Source organism: Capra hircus, chromosome 26, assembly GCF_001704415.2.
Source record: "Capra hircus breed San Clemente chromosome 26, ASM170441v1, whole genome shotgun sequence".
NCBI classification, from domain to species: Eukaryota; Metazoa; Chordata; class Mammalia; order Artiodactyla; family Bovidae; genus Capra; species Capra hircus.
Window position 1 is genome coordinate 22789313 of NC_030833.1, and position 22756 is coordinate 22812068.

Genomic DNA, 22756 nt, shown 5'->3' on the forward strand with positions numbered 1-22756 from the left:
CTTTTCCTATGTTATCGTCATTTCAAAATATCCTATGAGAATATACTATGGAACTGAATCAAGATTGATGTTTTTAAGTAGTTAATGCTAAACTGAATCCTCTTTGCAGGTGACTATACCATTATAAAAAGAGATCCCATGATACAGACGATGAAACTGATACCTTTATTTTCTCAGGAACAGAGAAGCAGAGACCTTAATTAACTAACTTTAAAGATAAACTAGCTTGTAAGTCAAGGAACTGGGTTTAAACCCTCCTCATCTGAACTGAACTGAACTGAAGTCTCTGTTTCTGAAGTTCATGTTCTTTCATTTCCATTGCATTATCGCAAGGCAAGAATTATTTCTTTCTGTAAAGTTAGTGTTTTGAAGGTGTTAGTCACTCAGTTGTGTCTGTCTCTTTGCAACCCTATGGGCTGTAGCCTGCAAGGCTCATCTGTCCATGGAATTCTCCAAGCGAGAATACTGGAGTGGGTTGCCATGCCCTTCTCCAGGGGATCTTCCCAACTCAGGGATCGTACCTAGGTCTCCTGCATTACAGGCAGATTCTTTACCATTTGAGCTACCTGGGAAACCTAACCCTTATGTTTCTCAATGAATATGGTATCCAATCAGGTATTTAATCAGGTCTCATAAACAGAAAAATAGAGAAAGATGTATTAAGCTCCCCCCCAAATATTACCAAATATCAGGAAAATACTTCACAGAATATTTTATAGTTTTAAAAACAGAGAAGCACATTGATTTGATAAACTTTAGAGAGGAGTCAGTGGTGGAATCAGCCTGGAAACCAAACATTCTGCCTTCAGGGCCAGAGTACATTTTATCACATCTGGCTGCTCAGAAACGGGAATAGAGAAAGCTTCATTATTTTGATATTAGGGTTTTTTTTTTTTCCCCTAAATAAGTTAAATTACCTTCTTCACACAAGACAGTAAATTACAAGGACGGATGGTTTCTCCATAGCCAGACTCTGGGAACTCCCAGAGCATGTCAAAGACCATGATTTCTTGCCTCCTGCTCTCAGCCCCTTGACCCAGAGAAGCTATAATGGAAACACTAGTGAAAGAATCCTCGCACTGGGCAAGAGGCAGGCCCTGGCAGTTTTTCAATGGGCCTCGTACCAGGAGCTGGCGACCTGGCTGCCTCCAGTTATTCCCTTAGTGGGGATGGCCAAGGAAGACAGTGCCACTGTGTCCCGTCTGAGCATCAGCCTGAATACTTAAAGCAAACTCTCCCTCTGAATAATCTCTGTACCTTGCAAATCCCAGGGGCAGATTGCTTACTTTTTAATAAATGAAATCAAATATTTGTAAAATGTTTATGAAGTTCTTCTGTACTCAGCACCTCATTAAATCATGGACACACCCTAAAAGTTGCTATTTGGGGTGACTTGCTATACAAAGAAAGTCTTACTTCTGTGTAGTTATGAATGGTAGAATCAAGACTTTGAAATGTAGCCTTCTACTTTCAATGTTCCATGCCAATCTTACCCCACTATCTGCATAGTTTAAGATGATAGATCTCCCTAGAAAGAAATGATCTTGGCATACTTTAAGATCCAGTACCTCAAACTGCTTTGGGGTGTTTGGGCAGTTTCTTTTCCCCACTCTGGGTTGATCTAGCTGCATGACTTTCTGAGGATCATTTATCCATCTATGGTTTACATTTTTTAAAAGCAGCAAAAAAAGAAGTACCCAGGGAGAAAGATCAAAAACCTAAAGTTGAAATATAATTTAGAGGAAATAAAATTAAATTTCTTCCATTTTAAAGATGAATAAACTATTATGTTAGTGATTACATAAACCATTGTGAATCTAATTAATCTATAAACTTAATAGGATAAAATTTTATGTACATATGAAATTTTAGGACTTTTAGACATTTACTGAAGTGCACATTATCAGATGATGGAACTTGCACAGGCCAATGTATCCTAAGACTCAGGACAAATGGTGCTTAGACCACTCATTTGGTATTTTCTACAGAACCTAACTTAATTATCTTATATTCATCTTATAGATTTCTCTAATCTTTGCAGCAACAACATTTCATTAGAGTTTAAAAAAAAATAAACAGAAACAAACAGTGAAGGAAATATATCAGGAAATAAGTCATATTCAACAAACACATTTCTTTGATTTGCCACAAAAAAATAAACAAATAAAGATTTTACATAAATATATTTCATTTCAAACACTCAGTTGTGTCTAATGCTTTACGACCCCATGGACTGCAGCACACTAGGCCTCTCTGTCCAAAACCAACTCCCAGAGTTTACCCAAACTCATGTCTATTGAGTCGGTGATGCCATCCAACCATCTCATCCTCTGTTGTCCCCATCTCCTCTGGCCTTCAATCTTTCCCAGCATCAGGGTCTTTTCAAATGAGTCAGTTCTTCACATCAGGTGGCTAAAGTATTGGAGTTTCAGCTTCAACATTAGTCCTTCCAATGAATATTCAGGACTGATTTCCTTTAGGATGGACTGGTTGGATATCTTTATAGTCCAAGGGACTCTCAAGACTGTCCTCCAACACCACAGTTCAAAAGCATCAATTCTTCTGTGCTCAGCTTTCTTTATAGTCCAACTCTCACATCCATACATGATCACTGGAAAAACCATAGCTTTGACTAGACAGACCTTTGCTGGCAAAGTAATGTCTCTGCTTTTTAATATGCTGTCTAGGTTGGTCATAACTTTTCTTCCAAGGAGTAAGCGTCTTTTAATTTCATGGCTGCAGTCACCATTTGCAGTGATTTTGGAGCCCCCCAAAATACAGTCTGTCACTGTTTTCTCATCTATTTGCCATGAAGTGAGGGGACTGGATGCCATGATCTTCGTTTTCTGAATGTTGTGTTTTAACCCAACATTTTCACTCTCCTCTTTCACTTTTATCAAGAGGCTCTTTAGTTCTTCTTCACTTTCTGCCATAAGGGTGGTGTCATCTGCATACTGAGGTTATTGATATATCTCCTGGCAATCTTGATTCTAGCTTGTGCTTCATCTACCCAGTGTATTTCATGATGCACTCTGTATATAAGTTAAACAGGGTGACAATATACAGCCTTGACATACTCCTTTCCCTATTTGGATTCAGTCTCTTGTTCCATGTCTAGTTCTAACCATTACTTCCTGACCTGAACACAGATTTCTCAGGAGGAGGTCAGGTGGTCTGGTATTTCCATCTCTTTAAGGATATTCCACAGTCTGTTGTGATCCACACAGTCAAAGTATTTGGCTAGTCAATAAAACAGAAATAAATGTTTTTCTGGAACTCTCTTGCTTTTTTGATGATCTAGTGGATGTTGGAAAATTGATCTCTGGTTCCTCTGCCTTTTCTGAATCCAACTTGAACATCTGGAAGTTCACGGTTCATGTACTGTCTGGCTTGGAGACATGAAGTCATGTTTTGGCTTGGAGAAATGAAGCCTGGCTTGGACGACTTTTAGCATTACTTTACTATTGTGTGAGGTAAGTGCAGCTGTGTGGTAGTTCGAAAATTCTTTGGCATTGCCTTTATTTGGGATTGGAATGAAAATGGACTTTTTCCAGTCCTGTGGCCACTGCTGAGTTTTCCAAACTTGCTGGCATATTGAGTGCAGCACTTTCACAGCATCATCTTTCAGGATTTGAAACAGCTCAACTGGAATCCCATCACCTCCACTAGCTTTGTTCATAGTGATACTTCCTAAGGCCCGCTTAACTTCACATTCCAGGATGTCTGACTCTAGGTGAGTGATCACACCATCGTGATTATCTGGGTCATGAAGATCTCTTTTGTACAGTTCTTCTGTGTATTCTTGCCACCTCCTCTTAATATCTTCTTCTTCTGTTAAGTCCATACCATTTCTGTCCTTTATTGTGCCCATCTTTGAATGAAATATTCCATTGGTATCTCTAATTTTCTCGAAGAGATCTCTAATCTTTACCATTCTATTGTTCTCTATTTCTTTGCACTGATCACTGAGGAAGGCTTTCTTATCTCTCCTTGCTAGTCTTTGCTATTCTGTGCATTCAAATGGGTATCTCTTTCCTTTGCTTTTTGCTTCTCTTCTTTTCACAGCTATTTGTAAGGACTTTCAGACAACCATTTTGCTTTTTTGCATTTCTTTTTCTTGGGGATGGTTTTGATTCCTGTCTCCTGTACAGTGTCACAAACCTCCATCCATAGTTCTTCAGGCACTGTTTATCAGATCTAATCCCTTGAATCTATTTGTCACTTCCACTGTATAATCATAAGGGATTTGATTTAGGTCATACCTGAATGGTCTAGTGGTCTTCCCTAGTTGTTTCAGGCTTAAGCCAGAATTTGGCAATAAAGAGTTCATGATCTGAGCCATAGTCAGCTCCTGGTCTTGTTTTTGCTGACAGTATAGAGCTTCTCCATGCCGCTGTTAAGTCGCTTCAGTCTTGTCCGACTCTGTATGACCCCATAGACGGCAGCCCACCAGTCTCCCCCATTCCTGGGATTCTCCAGGCAAGAATACTGGAGTGGGTTGTCATTTCCTTCTCCAAGGCATGAAAGTGAAAAGTGAAAGTGAGGTCAATCAGTCGTGTCTGACTCATAGCAACCCCATGGACTGCAGCCTACCAGACTCCTCCATCGATGGGATTCTCCAGGCAAGAGTACTGGAGTGGGGTGCCATTGCTGTCACCAGACCTTCTCCATATCTGGCTACAAAGAATATAATCAATCTGATTTCAGTATTGACCATCTGGAGATGTCCATGTGTAGAGTCTTCTCTTGTGTTGTTTGAAGAGGGTGTTTGCTATGACCAGTATGTTCTCTTGGGAAAAGTCTATTAGCCTTTGCCTGCTTCATTCTGTACTCCAAGGCCAAATTTGCCTGTTACTCAAGGGATTTTTTTGAGTTCCTACTTTTGCACCCCAGTTCCCTATAAAGTAAAGGACATCTTTTTCGGGTGTTACTTCTCTAAGGTCTTATACGTCTTCATACAGCATTCAACTTCAGCTTCCTCAGTATTACTGATCAGGGCATAGACTTGGATTACTGTGATATTGAATTGTTTGCCTTGGAAACAAACAGAGATCATTCTGTCATTTTTGAGACTGTATCCAAGTACTACATTTTGGACTCTTTGTTGACTATGATGACTACTCTATTCTTCTAAGGGATTCTTGCTCACAGTAGTAGATATAATAGTCATCTGAGTTAAATTCACCCATTCCAGTCTATTTTAGTTTGCTGGTTCCTAAAATGTTGACCATCTCTCTTGCCATCTGCTGTTTGACCACTTCCAATTTGCCTTGATTCATGGACCTAATATTCCAGGTACCTATGCAATATCCAGATGTTCAAGCTCGTTTTTGAAAAGGCAGAGGAACCAGAGATCAAACTGCCAACATCCACTGGATCATGGAAAAAGCAAGAGTTCCAGAAAAACATCTATTTCTGCTTTATTGACTATGCCAAAGCCTCTGACTGTGTGGATCACAATAAACTGTGGAAAATTCTGAAAGAGATGGGAATACCAGACCACCTGACCTGCCTCTTGAGAAATCTGTATGCAGGTCAGGAAGCAACAGTTAGAACTGGACATGGAACAACAGACTGGTTCCAAATAGGAAAAAGAGTATGTCAAGGCTGTATATCGTCACCCTGCCTATTTAACTTATATGCAGAGTACATCATGAGAAACACTGGGCTGGATGATTCACAGCTAGAATCAGGATTGCTGGAAGAAATACCAATAACCTCAGATATGCAGATAACAGCACCTTTATGGCAGTAAGTGAAGAGGAACTAAAAAGTCTCTTGATGAAAGTGAAAGAGGAGACTGAAAAAGTTGGCTTAAAGCTCAACATTCAGAAAACGAAGATCATGGCATCTGGTCCCATGACTTCATGGGAAATAGATGGGGAAACAGTGGAAATGGTGTCAGACTTTATTTTTTGGGGCTCCAAAATCACTGCAGATGGTGATTGCAGCCATGAAATTAAAAGATGCTTACTCCTTGAAAGCAAAGTTATGACCAACCTAGATAGCATATTGAAAAGCAGAGACATTACTTTGCCAGCAAAGGTCTGTCTAGTCAAGGCTATGGTTTTTCCAGTGGTCATGTATGGATGTGAGAGTTGGACTGTGAAGAAAGCTGAGCACTGAAGAATTGATGCTTTTGAACTCTGGTGTTGGAGAAGACTCTTGAGAGTCCCTTGGACTGCAAGGAGATCCAACCAGTCCATTCTGAAGGAGATCAGTCCTGGGATTTCTTTGGAAGGAATGATGCTAAAGCTGAAACTCCAATACTTTGGTCACCTCATGCGAAGAGTTGACTCATTGGAAAAGACTCTGATGCTGGGAGGGATTGGGGGCAGGAGGAGAAGGGGACGACAGAGGATGAGATCACTGGATGGCATCACGGACTCGATGGACGTTATTCTGAGTGAACTTCGGGAGTTGGTGATGGAAGGGAGGCCTGGTGTGCTGAGACTCATGGAGTCGCAAAGAGTCAGAAACGACTGAGCAACTGAACTGAACTGAACTGATGCAATATTGCTTTTTACAGCATCGGACCTTGCTTCCATCACCAGTCACATCCACAACTGGGTGTTGTTTTTGCTTTGGCTCTATCTCTCCATTCTTTCTGGAGTTATTTCTCTACTGATCTCCAGTAGCATATTGGGCACCTACTGACCTGGGGATTTCATCTTTCAGAGTCTTATCTTTTTGCACTTTCATACTATCCGTAGTGTTCTCTAGGCAAGAATATTGAAGTGATTTGCCATTCCTTTCTCCAGGGGACAACATTTTGTTAGGACTCACCACAATGACCCATCCGTCTTGGGTGGCCCTTCACAGCATGGCTCATAGTTTAATTGAGTTAGACAAGGGTGTGGTCCATGTGATCAGATTGGTTAGTTTTCTTGGATTGTGGTTTTCAGGCTATCTGCTCTCTGATGGAGAAGGATAAGAGGCTTATGGAAGCTTCCTGATGGGAGACTGACTGAGGGGTAAACTGGGTCTTCTTTTGATGGGCGGGGCCATTCTCAGGAGATCTTTAATCCAATTTTCTGTTGATGGGTGGAGCTGTTTTCTCTCTCTGTGATTTACCTGGGGTCAAGAAAATGCACTGGTCATAGCAAACACCCTCTTCCAACAACACAAGAGAAGACTCTACACATGGACATCACCAGATGGCCAACACCAAAATCAGATTGATTATATTCTTTGCAGCCAAAGATGGAGAAGCTCTATAGAGTCAACAAAAACAAGCCTGGGAGCTGACTGTGGCTGAGATCATGAACTCATTGCCAAATTCAGACTTAAATTAAAGAAAGTAGGGAAAACCGCTAGACCATTCAGGTATGACCTAAATCAAATTCCTTATGATTATACAGTGGAAGTGAGAAATAGATTTAAGGGTCTAGATCTGATAGATAGAGTGCCTGATGATCTATGGAATGAGGTTCATGACATTGTACAGGAGACAGGGATGAAGACCATCCCCATGGAAAAGAAATGCAAAAAAGCAAAATGGCTGTCTGGGGAGGCCTTACAAAGAGCTGTGAAAAGAAGAGAGGCAAAAAGCAAAGGAGAAAAGGGAAGATATAAGCATCTGAATGCAGAGTTCCAAAGAAGAGATAAGAAAGCCTTCTTCAGTGATCAAGGCAAAGAAATAGAGGAAAACAACAGAATGGGAAAGACTAGAGATCTCTACAAGAAAATTAGAGATAGCAAGGGAACATTTCATGCAAAGATGGGCTCAATAAAGGGCAGAAATGGTATGGACCTAACAGAAGCAGAAGATATTAAGAAGAGGTGGCAAGAATACACGAAGAACTGTACAAAAAAGATCTTCACGACCCAGATAATCATGATGATATGATCACTAATCTAGAGCCAGACATCTTGGAATGTGAAGTCAAGTGGGCCTTAGAAAGCATCACTATGAACAAAGCTAGTGGAGGTGATGGAATTCCAGTGGAGCTGTCTCAGATCCTGAAAGATGATGTGCGAAAGTGCTGCACTCAATATGCCAGCAAATTTGGAAAACTCAGCAGTGGCCAGAGGACTGGAAAAGGTCACTTTTCATTCCAATTCCAAAGAAAGGCAATGCCAAAGAATGCTAAAACTACTGCACAATTGCACTCATCTCAAATGCTAGTAAAATAATGTTCAAAATTCTCCAAGCCAGACCTCAGCAATACGTGAACCATGAACTCCCTGATTTTCAAGCTGGTTTTAGAAAAGGCAGAGGAACCAGAGATCAAATTGCCAACATCCATTGGATCATGGAAAAAGCAAGAGAGTTCCAGAAAAACATCTATTTCTGCTTTATTGACTATGCCAAAGCCTCTGACTGTGTGGATCACAATAAACTGTGGAAAATTCTGAGAGAGATGGGAATACCAGACCACCTAACCTGCCTCTTGAGAAATCTGTGTGCAGGTCAGGAAGCAACAGTTAGAACTGGACACAAAACAACAGACTGGTTCCAAATAGGAAAAGGAGTACGTCAAGGCTGTATATTGTCATCCTGCTTATTTAACTTATATGCAGAGTACATCATGAGAAACGCTGGACTGAAAGAAACACAAGCTGGAATCAAGATTACTGGGAGAAATATCAATAACCTCAAATATGCAGATGACACCACCCTTATGGCAGAAAGTGAAGAGGAACTAAAAAGCCTCTTGAAAGTGAAAGAGGAGAGTGAAAAAGTTGGCTTAAAGCTCAACATTCAGAAAACGAAGATCATGGCATCTGGTCCCATCACTTCATGGGAAATAGATGGGGAAACAGTAGAAACAGTGTCAGACTATATTTTTTTTTGGCTCCCAAATCACTGCCGATGGTGATTGCAGCCATGAAATTGAAAGACGTTTACTCCTTGGAAGAAAAGTTATGACCAACCTAGATAGTATATTCAAAAGCAGAGACATTATTTTGCCGACTAAAGTTCGTCTAGTCAAGGCTATTGTTTTTCCAGTGGTCATGTATGGATGTGAGTTTTGGACTGTGAAGAAGGCTGAGCGCTGAAGATTTGATGCTTTTGAACTGTGGTGTTGGAGAAGACTCTTGAGGGTCCTTTGGACTACAAGGAGATTCAACCAGTCCATTCTGAAGGAGATCAGCCCTGGGACTTCTTTGGAAGGAATGATGCTAAAGCTGAAGCTCCAGTACTTTGGACACCTCATGCAAAGAGTTGACTCATTTGGAAAAGTCTCTGATGCTGGGAGAGATTGGGGGCAGGAGGAGAAGGGGGCGACCCAGGATGAGATGGCTGATTGGCATCATGGACTCGATGGACGTGACTCTGAGTGAACTCCGGAGATGGTGATGGACAGGGATGCCTGGCGTGCTGCGATTCATGGGGTCGCAAAGAGTCGGACATGACTGAGCAACTGAACTGAACTGAACTGAACTGAGGCTATGGTGGAGGTAAGGAAGATAATGACAACGTCCTTCTATAGGTCCCATACATGTACTGCTACACTCAATGCCCCCAACCCTGTAGCAGGCCACCTGGGACCCGTGCCCCTACTGGAGACTCCTGGAAACTCCCAGAAGTCTGGTTCAGTCTCTTGTGGGGGTCACTGCTCTTTTTCCCTGGGTCCTGGTGAGCACAAGATTCTCTTTGTGCCCTCTAATAGTCTATTTCCCAGTTCTGTGTATGTTATGGCAGCTCTATGGTGGGGTTAATGGCGATCTCCTCCAAGAGGGCTTATGCCATACCCAAATCTGCTGCACCCAGAGCCCCTGCCTCATGGCAGTCCATTGCTGATCCATTCCTCCACAGGAGATGCTCAAACACAGTTCTGTCTCAGCCTCTGTGAGGTCTCTGGGCCCTGGTGTGCACAAGGCTTGTTTGAGAACTTGAGCCTCTTTGGCGGGAATGGGGTTTGATTCTAAACATGAATTCGCCCCTCCTACTGTCTTGCTGGTGTTTCTCCTTTGCCCTTTGACATGGGATATCTCCTCAAAGAAGTTCCAGTGCTGTGCAGCCACCGCTCCAGCACCTACTATCTTCCTGGGACTTCTCTGACCTTGCTGGGGCACTCAGTAATTGAGATTGTTTCTCCTTTTTCCCTTCAAAAATTTTCATGGCCAAGCAAAATCTTCAGAGTTGGTCTGGTAAATAAGTATACTTACCAATCAGAAAAAAGTTTTACCCCACAAAGAATCCAAATATTTGATGTATTAATGTAGTCTTCCTACCTATGTCTCAGTAGAAATGAGGAGAAAGAAATTTGCCAATCTCACTTCTCATCTAGATATGTCTGAAAGTGAAGGGATATCAGATTATTTACTATGTTAAATTGAAAATGCACAATCTAGAAAAAGAAAGTTGCCCCTTCTCTCTTGAATGATGAATGATCATGAATGTGAAATGTTATTATAAATGTACTGAATCAAGAAATAAAGCTATTACAATTAATCAGGAAAATATAACAAATCTGCTGAAGAGAGATAAAGGAAAACTTGATCTCAGCAAAATCCCAAATCCACAAAGTGAAGTTTAAAATGAAGCTTAAAATGCATTTTCAGGTGGCTTAATAGCCTCCTGTTTCAAAAATATCTTATTAAAAGCCACAATAAGGACATATAATATGCTTCACCAGAGCTGACAGACTTAGACCAAGTACAGCAGGAAGTCTTTGCAGGGCACATATATCATCACGTCAGAAAGCCAATGAAAATAACCATGGGTATGTTTATCTTCTCTTGTTCAACAAAAGAGCAAAAGATGCTGAGATCTCAGGCACGTACAACAATACAGAACTTGTCTGAGCAACTCATAGTACAGTGTTAAGTTCTAGGTCCCTTTCTGGCATGTTGGAGTGTTGGTTATGAAAACTCACACAGATGTCCAATGTTCCATAGAGGCGCTGGCTATAGGTGTGTGTATGTATTTGAGTTACTTAAGATATATGTCAATCAGTGAAAATTTGTTGTAATCCTTGACCTGAATAGGAATAACAAAGGTAAAAAATTTCCAGGATTAAAATCAAAATGGCATTATTAAAGAAGGTAAATTCAGGGACTTGTTAAATTCCAAATTCATGTTTGGATCTTAAGAAAGAAAAAGTTCTATTCCCAGCTATAAGATCAATTAACTGAATGTCCTTTGGAAATTCATATACTTAGAGCTAGAAAGTGGATGAGATGTTAAAATAGAAAGTGTTTCAAGTGCAAGAACTTCAACTGAAATAAATTTATGAGAAAAAAAATAGGGGGGAATTAATTGCTCACAAAATGGAAGGTAGGGCATCAGAAAAAGCTGCAGACAAAAGAAAGAGATTTGAATAAAAAATTTATCAAGACAAAGATTAGACCTTAAATTTTCCCCAGAATCAAGTAGAAACAAAAAGATGGATGGGATTAATAACCCTGAAAATGTCATCTATCCATAAGATTATATGATATTCTGAAAGTCTTGGAATTATCCAAAATGTTGGCTTATTCTTGTTCAAATAAACTGTTTCCATTTATTACCATCAATATTATTACTGTGGCAAGCAAGCTGCCTCAGTTCCTCTAAAGTAAATACTTAGGAAGAAGTAAGTTGATTAATACCATTAAGTTTGAAAGCATAGTGTTCTGGGTTGAGATTCCACTGAAAATTAATCATTGTGTGAATGGATATGAACATCATAATTCCTTTAATGAATCCAAAATTTTCAAAATTACGAAATGAGAACAATAATGGTGATCCCTGTAATTTTTTGGTTACTGAAGCTCATGCAGATGAAAAGGTTACTGTTAAACTACAGTGCTCAGAGTTCCATTGAATTAGACAAGGCTGTGATTATGTGATCAGTTTGATTAGTTTTCTGTGATTTTGGTTTTCATCCTGTCTGTCCTCTGATAGATGAAGATAAGAAACTTGTAGAAGCTTCCTGATAGGAGAGACTGGCTGTGGGGTAAACTGGGTCTTGCTCTGGTGGGAGGGCTGTGCTCAGTAAATCTTTAATCCAATTTTCTGCTGATGTTCTTCACTGCAGTTTGGTCTGAGGTCAAACTATGGTAGGGATAATGACAGTAGTGGTGACCTCCTTCAAAAGGACTTCTGCCAGCAAGTCACAGCCCCCAGGACTGTTGTATTCAGTGCCTCTGACTGTTGACCCATGCCTCTGTGGGAGACTCCTGGACACTCACAGACAAGTCTGGCTCAGTCTCTTATGGAATTACTGTTCCATTCTCCTAGATCCTGATGCACACAAAGTTTTATCTGTGCCCTCCAAGAGTCTGTTTCCCCAGTCCTGTGGAAGTTCTGTAATCAAATCCCACTGGCCTCCAAAGTCAAATTTCCTGGGAATTCTTTGGTATAATTGTTCTCCAGATTGTGGATCTACTTCTGCTTCATTGATGTTAAAGCCTTTGACTATGTAAATCACAACAAACTGGAAAAGTCTTCAAGATATGGGAATACCAGACCTCCTCTGAGAAATCTGTGTACAGGTCTAGAAGCAACAGTTAGAAACATACATGAAACAAGGGACTGGTTCCCAGTTGGGAAAGGAGTATGTCAAGGCTGTATATTGTCACCCTGCTTATTAAACTTATATGTAGAGTATATCATGCCAGGCTGGATGAAGCACAAGCTAGAATCAAAGAATTTAGGGAGAAATATCAATAACCTCAGATACGCAGATGACACCACCATTATGGCAGAAAGTGAAGGAGAACTAAAGAGCCTCTTGATGAAAGTTAAAGAGGAGAGTGAAAAATTTGGCTTACAACTCAGCATTCAGAAAGTTAAGATCATGGCCTCCAGTCCCATCACTTCATGGCAAATAGTCATTTTTTTTCCCCATGGTTAAAGTTAAATTAACTTATTCAAAGAAGGCACATGACTATATAGGGTCTTTTGTTGTTGTTCAGGCACTCACTCATGTCCAAATCTTTGTGACCTCATGAACTGCAGCACACCATGGTTCCCTGTCCTTCACCATCTCTCAGAGTTTGCTCAAACTCATACCCATTGAGTTGATGATTTGTCTTTAAAGTAACTGTACCTGATTTCAAATACCAACCCCTATTGTGTAAATAAGAAAGATAACTACCATTTACATAGTACTTTCAATTTTCTCATTTGATCTCAACTATAATCCTAGATCTTCCCTGGTGGTTCAGACAGTAAAGCGTCTACCTACAATGCAGGAGACCTGGGTTCAATCCCTGGGTCGGGAAGATCTCCTGGAGAAGGAAATGGCAACCCACTCCAGTATTCTTGCCTGGAAAATCCCATGGAGGAGGAACCTGGTTAGGCTACAGTCCATGTGGTCGCAAAGAGTCAGACACGACTGAGTGACTTCACTCACTCATAATTCTAGATGACAGCTATGATTATCACCACCAGTTCATAAATAAGCTACAGCTATAAAGGCTGCATTTCCCATTTGAATTCTCAGTAAGTGATACATCCAAATGTTGACTGTACATCTTTGGATCACAAATACTGCTCTTCCTACTATCATCTCTCCTGTGTAATTAGCCCAATTAATCAATGGTTAACTGTATTCACAATTCACCTTGTTTCATTCATTTATGTTTGAAGGGTTTCCTCAGTGCCCTCACTGGAGTCTTGAAATCTGTTGTTCTTTTTTATCCACAAAAATTATGCCATCAGAAATTGCCATAAACTAAGAAGTGGTTAATTTATTCATTCAACACAGGTGCATTGTGTGGTTTTATTGCATTTTGAGCACTTGTGTTGAGCATAGCAGATACAAAGATAATGTAACACTGTATTCTGTCTTACAAAATTTCATCAACCAGAAATGGAAACAATTAAGCAGACGTTTATAGTAGACATAGAGGTCTTGAGGGAGGAAGTACAGATAGCACATCTGGGTTATCTGGGAAGACTTCTGAAACAAATAACTTTGAAGCAAAGACAAGAAGACTTATTAACAATGAACCAACAAAGGAGGAAGGGGCAGAGTGTTCTAAGGCAAGAAACCCAGAGGTGAGAAACCTTTTGACATAGAGGGAGAATGACACAGTTCTTATGGCAAGATCTTGAAGGTGACGGTCTGACTGGAGAGCCAGTTGACACTCACATCTAGAGACTCTCTCTGCTTATCATTTAGAGAGCAACAATGTCCCCCACTCCCATGAAACTGTAGAAATGCATAGCATCACAAAGATGCACACAGCCATCATCTTCTTTAAAAAAAGACTTCCAGACATAAGTGAGTGTTTGAAGATTGCTACCATGTTAACAACTGTGGTGTTGGAGAAGACTCTTGAGAGTCCCTTGGACTGCAAAGAGATGCAACCAGTCCATTCTAAAGGAGATCAGTCCTGGGTGTGCTTTGGAAGGAATGATGCTAAAGCTGAAACTCCAGTACTTTGGCCACCTCATGTGAAGAGTTGACTCATTAGAAAAGACTCTGATGCTGGGAGGGATTGGGGGCAGGAGGAGAAGGGGACAACAGAGGATGAGATGGCTGGATGGCATCACCGACTCGATGGACGTGAGTTTGAGTGAACTCTGGGAGTTGGTGATGGACAGGGAGTCCTAGTGTTCTGCAATTCATCAGGTCGCAAAGAGTCAGACAAGACTGAGCAACTGAACTGAACCATGTTAGCACTAATATGTAGGGGTAAGGGTTAAATAATAAAGTCAGAGAAATTGTTTTTCTTGTTTTTTTTACCCTCTGAAGTACCAGGCGGTTATGACCTGGGGAAAACAAGCAATGAACATATCAAAACTGTTCAATTCCTAAAACATCGAAGGCAATGAAAAGAAATTAGTCTTATTTAAGGTCTCAGGATATGCTTTACAATAAAAAAAAAGAAAAGAAAAAGAGTGAAGAAATAGCATCTCTAACACTTTAGAAGGGATGATCACACTCTAGAAGCCCATGAAGTTTGGATTTCAATGGCTGACATATATGTGCCACCATTCTGTCCTAAAAGATAATCTGTGACAAGTACAACTGCTGTGTATTCAACTGTTTCTCCCTGCTATGGGCAGAGTCCCCTTGCCTCTGGCCTTTCTAATTCCTGTGGGAATGTCTGATGTTAGTCAACGAAGCAAACATACCCATCGAGCTTATTTGGAGATGCACAAACAAATTGTACTTGACCTCACAGCTCCACATGTACACAAACTGAAAAAGCTGTTGACGGACTGGGTTAGTATGGATCATGAAGCCCCTTGGAAATGTAGCATTTTTCAGCCCCAGAACTTATCTTACAAAGTTTTCATGCAGAAAGTGCAAAGTGCTCTTCAGTCTCAGTATGCTTGAATGGTAACTCAATGAATGGTAAAGCTGTGAATCTCTCTGGAAACTATCCTCCACTGGGATCAACAATCACACCAATGAATGGTAAAGCTAACTCAATGAATGGTAAAGCCGTGAATCTCTCTGGAAACTATCCTCCAGTGGGATCAACAATCACACCATTTGAGAGTTTTCTCAAAGCCTTGGTGGGCCAATTAATGCTGAACAAACCACAATAGAAACCCATGATATGTTGTGGACTCTCAGTGGGAAGTAAAAAATCTAATGAAAAGCCAGTTTTTATAAGATAAAAACAAGAAAATCAAATTGGAATACAAAGGTAACATTTTCATGAAAAAATCGATTTTCTGGCTTTGAAAAGGAAATATAACACTAATTACAATGCTAACAGATGGTTTCTTTTTTTTTTTAATAGAACTAGCCTAAAGGAAAAAAGGAACCTTCATTCATGAACCTACAATTGGACTAACTTTAAGCCATGTCAGTCAAGTATTAGAGGGATGGAGGAATATATGAGTCTTCTGAATAATATAGACTATGGCCCAGGACAATGTCTTGGTTTACTCCTAGCCTCTCATCAGACACAAAAGCAATGTGCAGCAGACATTCTGCTTTGATCAATGTTTTCTGACACTGCGAAGAGAAGAAATGAAGCACATTTAACTAAGGGAAAAATGTGAAAAGAAAGTAAGTTATTTTTAATGTGGGAGGAGAGATCCACTCTCACAGGCTGAAACAAACAACAACATTGAATGGGCAGCATTTATGGAACTATCATTATTTGCATGCTTCTGTGGTAAGCACTTTATGTGCATTTGGTCATTTCATTTTTAAAGAGTAGAGTTTTTCCTCCTCAGCTGGTCACACAGGTGTTAGCTGATGGAGAGATACTGGTGCAATCATGGTGGGTGATGTGGGATCAGGGGCATTTGCTTCTGCAGTTCCTGGGGCCAGATCCCCTGGATATACCACTTTGGTCTGTCAATGATAAATTGCTGCTGGGTCTTTCTTTCTATGTGGTTCAGAGGGTAGGGCAGAGCTCATCTCATAATACAGCATTTTTACTAAGATCTGGTAAAACTCTTTTCAGAAAAGTGTACAAATTCTACATTGCATTTGTCATGGCATTGGTCTAAAACTCTAAAGTATTCCAGATGATCAAGCTGGTTTTAGAAAAGGCAGAGGAACCAGAGATTAAATTTCCAACATCTGCTGGATCATCAAAAAAGCAAGGGAGTTCCAGAAAAACATCCATTTCTGCTTTATTGACTATGCCAAAGCCTTTGACTGTGTGGATCACAATAAACTGTGGAAAATTCTGAGAGAGATGGGAATACCAGACCACCTGACCTGCCTCTTGAGAGACCTATATGCAGGTCAGGAAGAAACAGTTAGAACTGGACGTAGAACGATAGACTGGTTCCATAGGAAAAGGAGTAGGTCAAGCCTGAATATTGTCACCCTGCTTATTTAACTTATATGCAGAGTGCATCATGAGAAACGCTGGGCTGGAAGAAGCACAAGCTGGAATCAAGATTGCTGGGAGAAATATCAATAACCTCAGATATGCAGATGACACCACCCTTGTGGCAGAAAGTGAAGAGGAACTAAAAAGCCTCTTGATAAAAGTGAAAGAGGACAGTTGAAAAGTTGGCTTAAAGCTCAACATTCAGAAAATGAAGATCATGGCATCTGGTCCCATCACTTCATGGCAAATAGATGGGAAACAGTGGAAACAGTGTCAGGCTTTATTTTGGGGGGCTCCAAAATCACTGCAGATGGTGATTACAGCCATGAAATTAAAAGACACTTACTCCTTGGAAGGAAAGTTATGACCAACCTAGATAGCATATTCAAAAGCAGAGACATTACTTTGCCAACAATTGTCTGTCTAGTCAAGGCTATGGTTTTTCCAGTGGTCATGTATGGATGTGAGAGTTGGACTGTGAAGAAAGCTGAGCACTGAAGAATTGATGCTTTTGAACTGTGGTGTTGGAGAAGACTCTTGAGAGTCCCTTGGACTGCAAGGAGGTCTAACTAGTCCATTCTGAAGGAGATCAGTCCTGGGTGTTCTGTGGAAGGAGTGATGCTAAAGCTGAAACTCCAATACTTTGGCCACCTAATGCCAAGAGTTGACTCATTGGAAAAGACCCTGATCCTGGGAGAGATTTGGGGCAGATGAAGAAGGGGAGGAGAGAGGGTGAGATGGCTGGATGACATCACTGACTCGATGGACATGAGTTTGAGTGAGCTCCAAGTGTTGGTGATAGATAGGGAGACCTGGCACACTGCGATTCATGGGGTTGCAAAGAGTCGGATGGGACTGAGTGACCGAACTAACTAACTAAGATAACTCATAACACAGACCCATTGGGGCATATGGTACAATCAGCGGGGCTACTAGAACTACAGTCTAACTCTGTTTTGCAGCTTTCCCTGGTCTGGGCCTCTCTCCATGCTTGCAGTTTTAGGGTCATCTAGTGTATGGGATGCTACAGTTTCCTGTGGAGCAAAATGTGCTGTCTCTAAAACCTGAGGTATTTCAATGCTTTCATTGTGAAAGGGGGCTTCCTTCTTAGCTCTGTTGGTAAAGAATCTGTCTGCAATGCAGGAGACACTGGTTCAATTCCTGGGTCAGGAAGATCGGCTGGAAAAGGGATAGGCTACCCACTCCAGTATTCTTGGGCTTCCCTTGTGGCTCAGCTGGTAAAGAATCTGCCTGCAATGCATAAGACCTGGGTTCAATCCCTGGGTTGTGAAGACCCTTTGGAGAATGGAAAGGCTAGCCACTCAAGTATCCTGGCCTGGAGAACTTTACAGCCCATGGGGTCTCAAAGAGTCAGACACAACTGAACAGCTTTCACTTTCACTTGTGGAGGAGACAGGAGAAGTAATAATGTGTCCTTTGTTTTGGAGCAATATCCTGGTAAACTACAGATTATTGAGCTACTGAAAATATCACAGATGTGGAATGTCCTTCAATCTTTTGAAGTTTATTCTTCTCCTTCTGAAGCATATGTACATTGATAAATTCCTCAATGTATTGTTATTTCTTGAACATATAATATGATAACAGCATATCATCAATAAAGTGCACCAATGCAATGTTCTGGGCACTATCAGTTGGCCTAGGTCTCCTCGGACTATGTTACAACAGAAGGCAATACAGTTAGCATAACCCTTGGGGAAGACTGTAAATTAATCCTACTGTTCATTTCATACAAATGAGAACAGTTTCTGAGTTTCTCTACTGACAGGTATGAAAAATGATGTGTTTTCCAGATGAACAGCCTTAACATACATGTACTGAGTTCATGGTAATCTGCTGCAGCAAAAATATTATTGAATACATTACTAGTACAAATGGAACTGAAGTTACTATTTGGCTGAATTTGTGGTCATCCACGGATTTTTTTCCAGAATACATTTGGCTTTTATAAGGGCAAGATTGTGGAATAAAATGGAGATATGGGAAGAGTATTGTTGAAGCTTTCAGATTACATGAAGCAAAAAGAGTTAATGAACTTCTAAGAATTCTTACTGTGTATATGATATACACAAACGTGCCGTTTCCACTCGCACCAATCCCCATATATACTTCAGCCAGACAGGGACAAACATTGCCTCAGACTTCTTTACTTTTGTTAGAAGATCTCAAAAATAATAGTTGTTATTTAAAAAAAATCACTAAGTGTTGACTTAATTTTGTGAAAGCTAAACATGAAAATGAAATTAAAATGTCAGTTATTTTATGCTTATGAGGACAGAATGAGGCAAGAAGTCTTGAGGCAGCTTACAGAGTTCAGGAAACAGAACTTTTCAAAGTTTTTACAATTGGTCCACTCCTGAACTATAAGGAAACAACAGAGAAAAAATTCAACAAAAGCCTGTCTCCCAAGACTAAGTTTTTAAGCTCTCTCCTTTAACATTTTGAAAAGAGAGGATATTTTTATATATTACTTGCTTTGAGAAACTTTCCTCAGATGAGAACCTTGATATGAAAGAAAAAGCACAAGTTCTGGAACCAGAAACATCTGAGTTTGAATACCAGCTACATGGTGTCCTGAGGACCAGGAATAATTGACTTAACCTATTAGAACCTGAGTTTGCTTAACTGTACAATAAGGATAAAAACATGGCACTTGAAAGTTTGCATATGGATTATAAACTACACTTTCTCATGTTAGTATGTGAAAACTAACACAGTGCCTGCTACATATCTAGTAATTTGCAAATGGAATTATTGTTTTTACTATTACTGTGAATGGAATTATTTTATTTGCTATGAGAAAAGTGCCATGGCATTATCCCCAATAAACATGTTTTACATATGTTCAGACTGACATAACAGCTTATCTTCACACTTGCTACACAGTGGTATGAACATACCATGAAGAAGCAGAAGGATAACTCAGGTACTACTTCTAATAATAGAGATAACAGTTCATATACATAGAACACTTACTACATGTCATTCATTGTTGTAAATGCTTAAAATATGTTAAGCCATACCATATGAGGTAGGTGATATTATTCCAATATCCATGACATAGCTGAAAAATTACAGCAAAGAGATAGCAAGCATTTTAACTAAGCCAAATAGCCAAGAGAGAATAGAGCCAGAACATGAAAATCATTCAGCTCTAGGTGACTCTGGGCTCTGCACCATCACTTGTGCCACTAGGACAACCTCAGAAACTTCAACAGAGGTAAACGTAAAAAAGAAGGGGAGTGACATTGTGGCACTTTTGCATGGAACTGTTTTCTTACAAATAAAACAAACCAAAAAAACAGACACAAACTAATAGGGAATCAAGGTAGTATTGTTCAACCTCCCATTATTAAAGTTCCACACTGTCTCTTAAAATTTAGTACGTGTATATTGTCACCCTGCTTATTTAACTTATATGCAGAGTGCATCATGAGAAACGCTGGGCTGGAAAAAGCAAAAGCTGGAATCAAGATTGCTGGGAGAAATATCAATAACCTCAGATATGCAGATGACACCACCCTTATGGCAGAAAGTGAAGAGGAACTAAAAAGCCTCTTGATGAAAGTGAAAGAGGAGAGTGAAAAAGTTGGCTTAAAACTCAACATTCAGAAAACTAAGATCATGGCATCTGGTCCCATCACTTCATGGCAAATAGATGGGGAAACAGTGGAAACTGTGTCAGACTTTATTTTTCTGGGCTCCAAAATCACTGCAGATGGTGATTGCAGCCATGAAATTAAAAGACACTTACTCCTTGGAAGGAAAGTTATGACCAACCTAGATAGCATATTCAAAAGCAGAGACATTACTTTGCCAACAATTGTCCGTCTAGTCAAGGCTATGGTTTTTCCAGTGGTCATGTATGGATGTGAGAGTTGGACTGTGAAGAAAGCTGAGCACTGAAGAATTGATGCTTTTGAACTGTGGTGTTGGAGAAGACTCTTGAGAGTCCCTTGGACTGCAAGGAGATCCAACCCGTCCATTCTGAAGGAGATCAGTCCTGGGTGTTCTTTGGAAGGAGTGATGCTAAAGCTGAAAATCCACTACTTTGACCCCCTCATGCGAAGAGTTGACTCATTGGAAAAGACTCTGATGCTGGGAGGGATTGGGGGCAGGAGGAGAAGGGGACAACAGAGGGTGAGATGGCTGGATGGCATCACCGACTCGATGGATGTGAGTTTGAGTGAACTCTGGGAGTTGGTGATGGACAGGAAGGCCTGGCGTGCTGTGATTCATGGGGTCACAAAGAGTCAGACACGACTGAGTGACTGAACTGAACTGAACTGAAGTGTACGTGTGTATGTGTTGTGAGTAGGCTCTTCTGTCCATGGAATTTTCCAGCAAGATACTGGAGTGGTTTGCCATTTCCTTCTCCAGGGGAATCTTCCAGACCCAGGTATCAAACCCATGTCTCTTGCATGGCAGACAGACACTTTATCCACTAAGCCAGCAGGGAAGTGCAAGTAGCAGCACTAGAAAATAGATAAACAAACATATTTGAACCCAGATGTCCCTCAGTGATATAATAATTGCACAACCACATAACTAGCCCATGTTTACACAGCACTTTTAAGTAATCAAGATGTATTTATTCATGCCTAATCCTCATCCTATCTCTTTGAAGAAGGTGATGATTATATCCAATTACAAATAAGGGAGCTGAAGCTCAGTCTGTTCTGACTTGTGAGTCATCCTGTTCTCTGACTCTAAGCTCCTAACAGTTTCTTTTCTAAACTATAGCATGTATGCACTGCTGCTATGCACCTGACTGTGCTGGACACCAGGGAAATATATGTTCAGTTCAGTTTCTCAGGACACAGCATAGTTCCAGCCTCCAGTGTCCTCCTCCTCACAAATGGTGGAAGAGGACAAGAAGAAGACATACAAACAAACAATATAATTTTCTCATTTTTGAAAGCTTGCTTTGAAGGGATAGGGTGCTAGAATGAGAGTGAGAAGGTAGAGGATCTATAAAGTTCTGAATAAGAAACTGTCTATCATTAGTAAAGTAATGCTCAAAATTCTCCAAGTCAGGCTTCAGCAGAATGTGAACTGTGAATTTCCAGATGCTCAAGCTGGATTTCAGAATGTCTGCGATCCAAAATTCTGCAAGCAATAAATGCTGGAGAGGGTGTGGAGAAAAGGGAACCCTCCTACACTGTTGGTGGGAATGCAAACGAGTACAGCCACTATGGAGAACAGTGTGGAGATTCCTTAAAAAATTGCAAATAGAACTACCTTATGACCCAGCAATCCCACTGCTAGGCATACACACCAAGGAAACCAGAATTGAAAGAGACGCATGTACCCCAATGTTCATCGCAGCACTGTTTATAATAGCCAGGACATGGAAACAACCTAGATGTCCATCAGCAGATGAATGGATAAGAAAGCTGTGGTACATATACACAATGGAGTATTACTCAGCCATGAAAAAGAATACATTTGAATCAGTTCTGATGAGATGGATGAAACTGGAGCCGATTATACAGAGTGAAGTAAGCCAGAAAGAAAAACACCAATACAGTATACTAACACATATATATGGAATTTAGGAAGATGGCAATGACGACTCTGTATGCAAGACAGGAAAAAAGACACAGATGTGTATAACGGACTTTTGGACTCAGAGGGAGAGGGAGAGGGTAGGATGATTTGGGAGAATGGCATTCTATCATGTATACTATCATGTAAGAATTGAATTGCCAGTCTATGTCTGATGCAGGATACAGGATGCTTGGGGCTGGTGCATGGGGATGACCCAGAGAGATGTTATGGGGAGGGAGGTGGGAGGGGGGGGTTCATGTTTGGGAATGCATGTAAGAATTAAAGATTTTAAAATTTAAAAAATAAAAAACTAAAAAAAAAAAAAAAAAAAAAAGAAAAGAAAAAGAAAAGGCAGAGGAACCAGAGATCAAATTGCCAATATCTGATGGATCAGCAAAAAAGCAAGAGTTCCAGAAAAACATCTGCTTTAATGACTATGACAGAGCCTTTGACTGCATGGATCATAACAAACTGGAAAATCCTTAAACAGATGGGG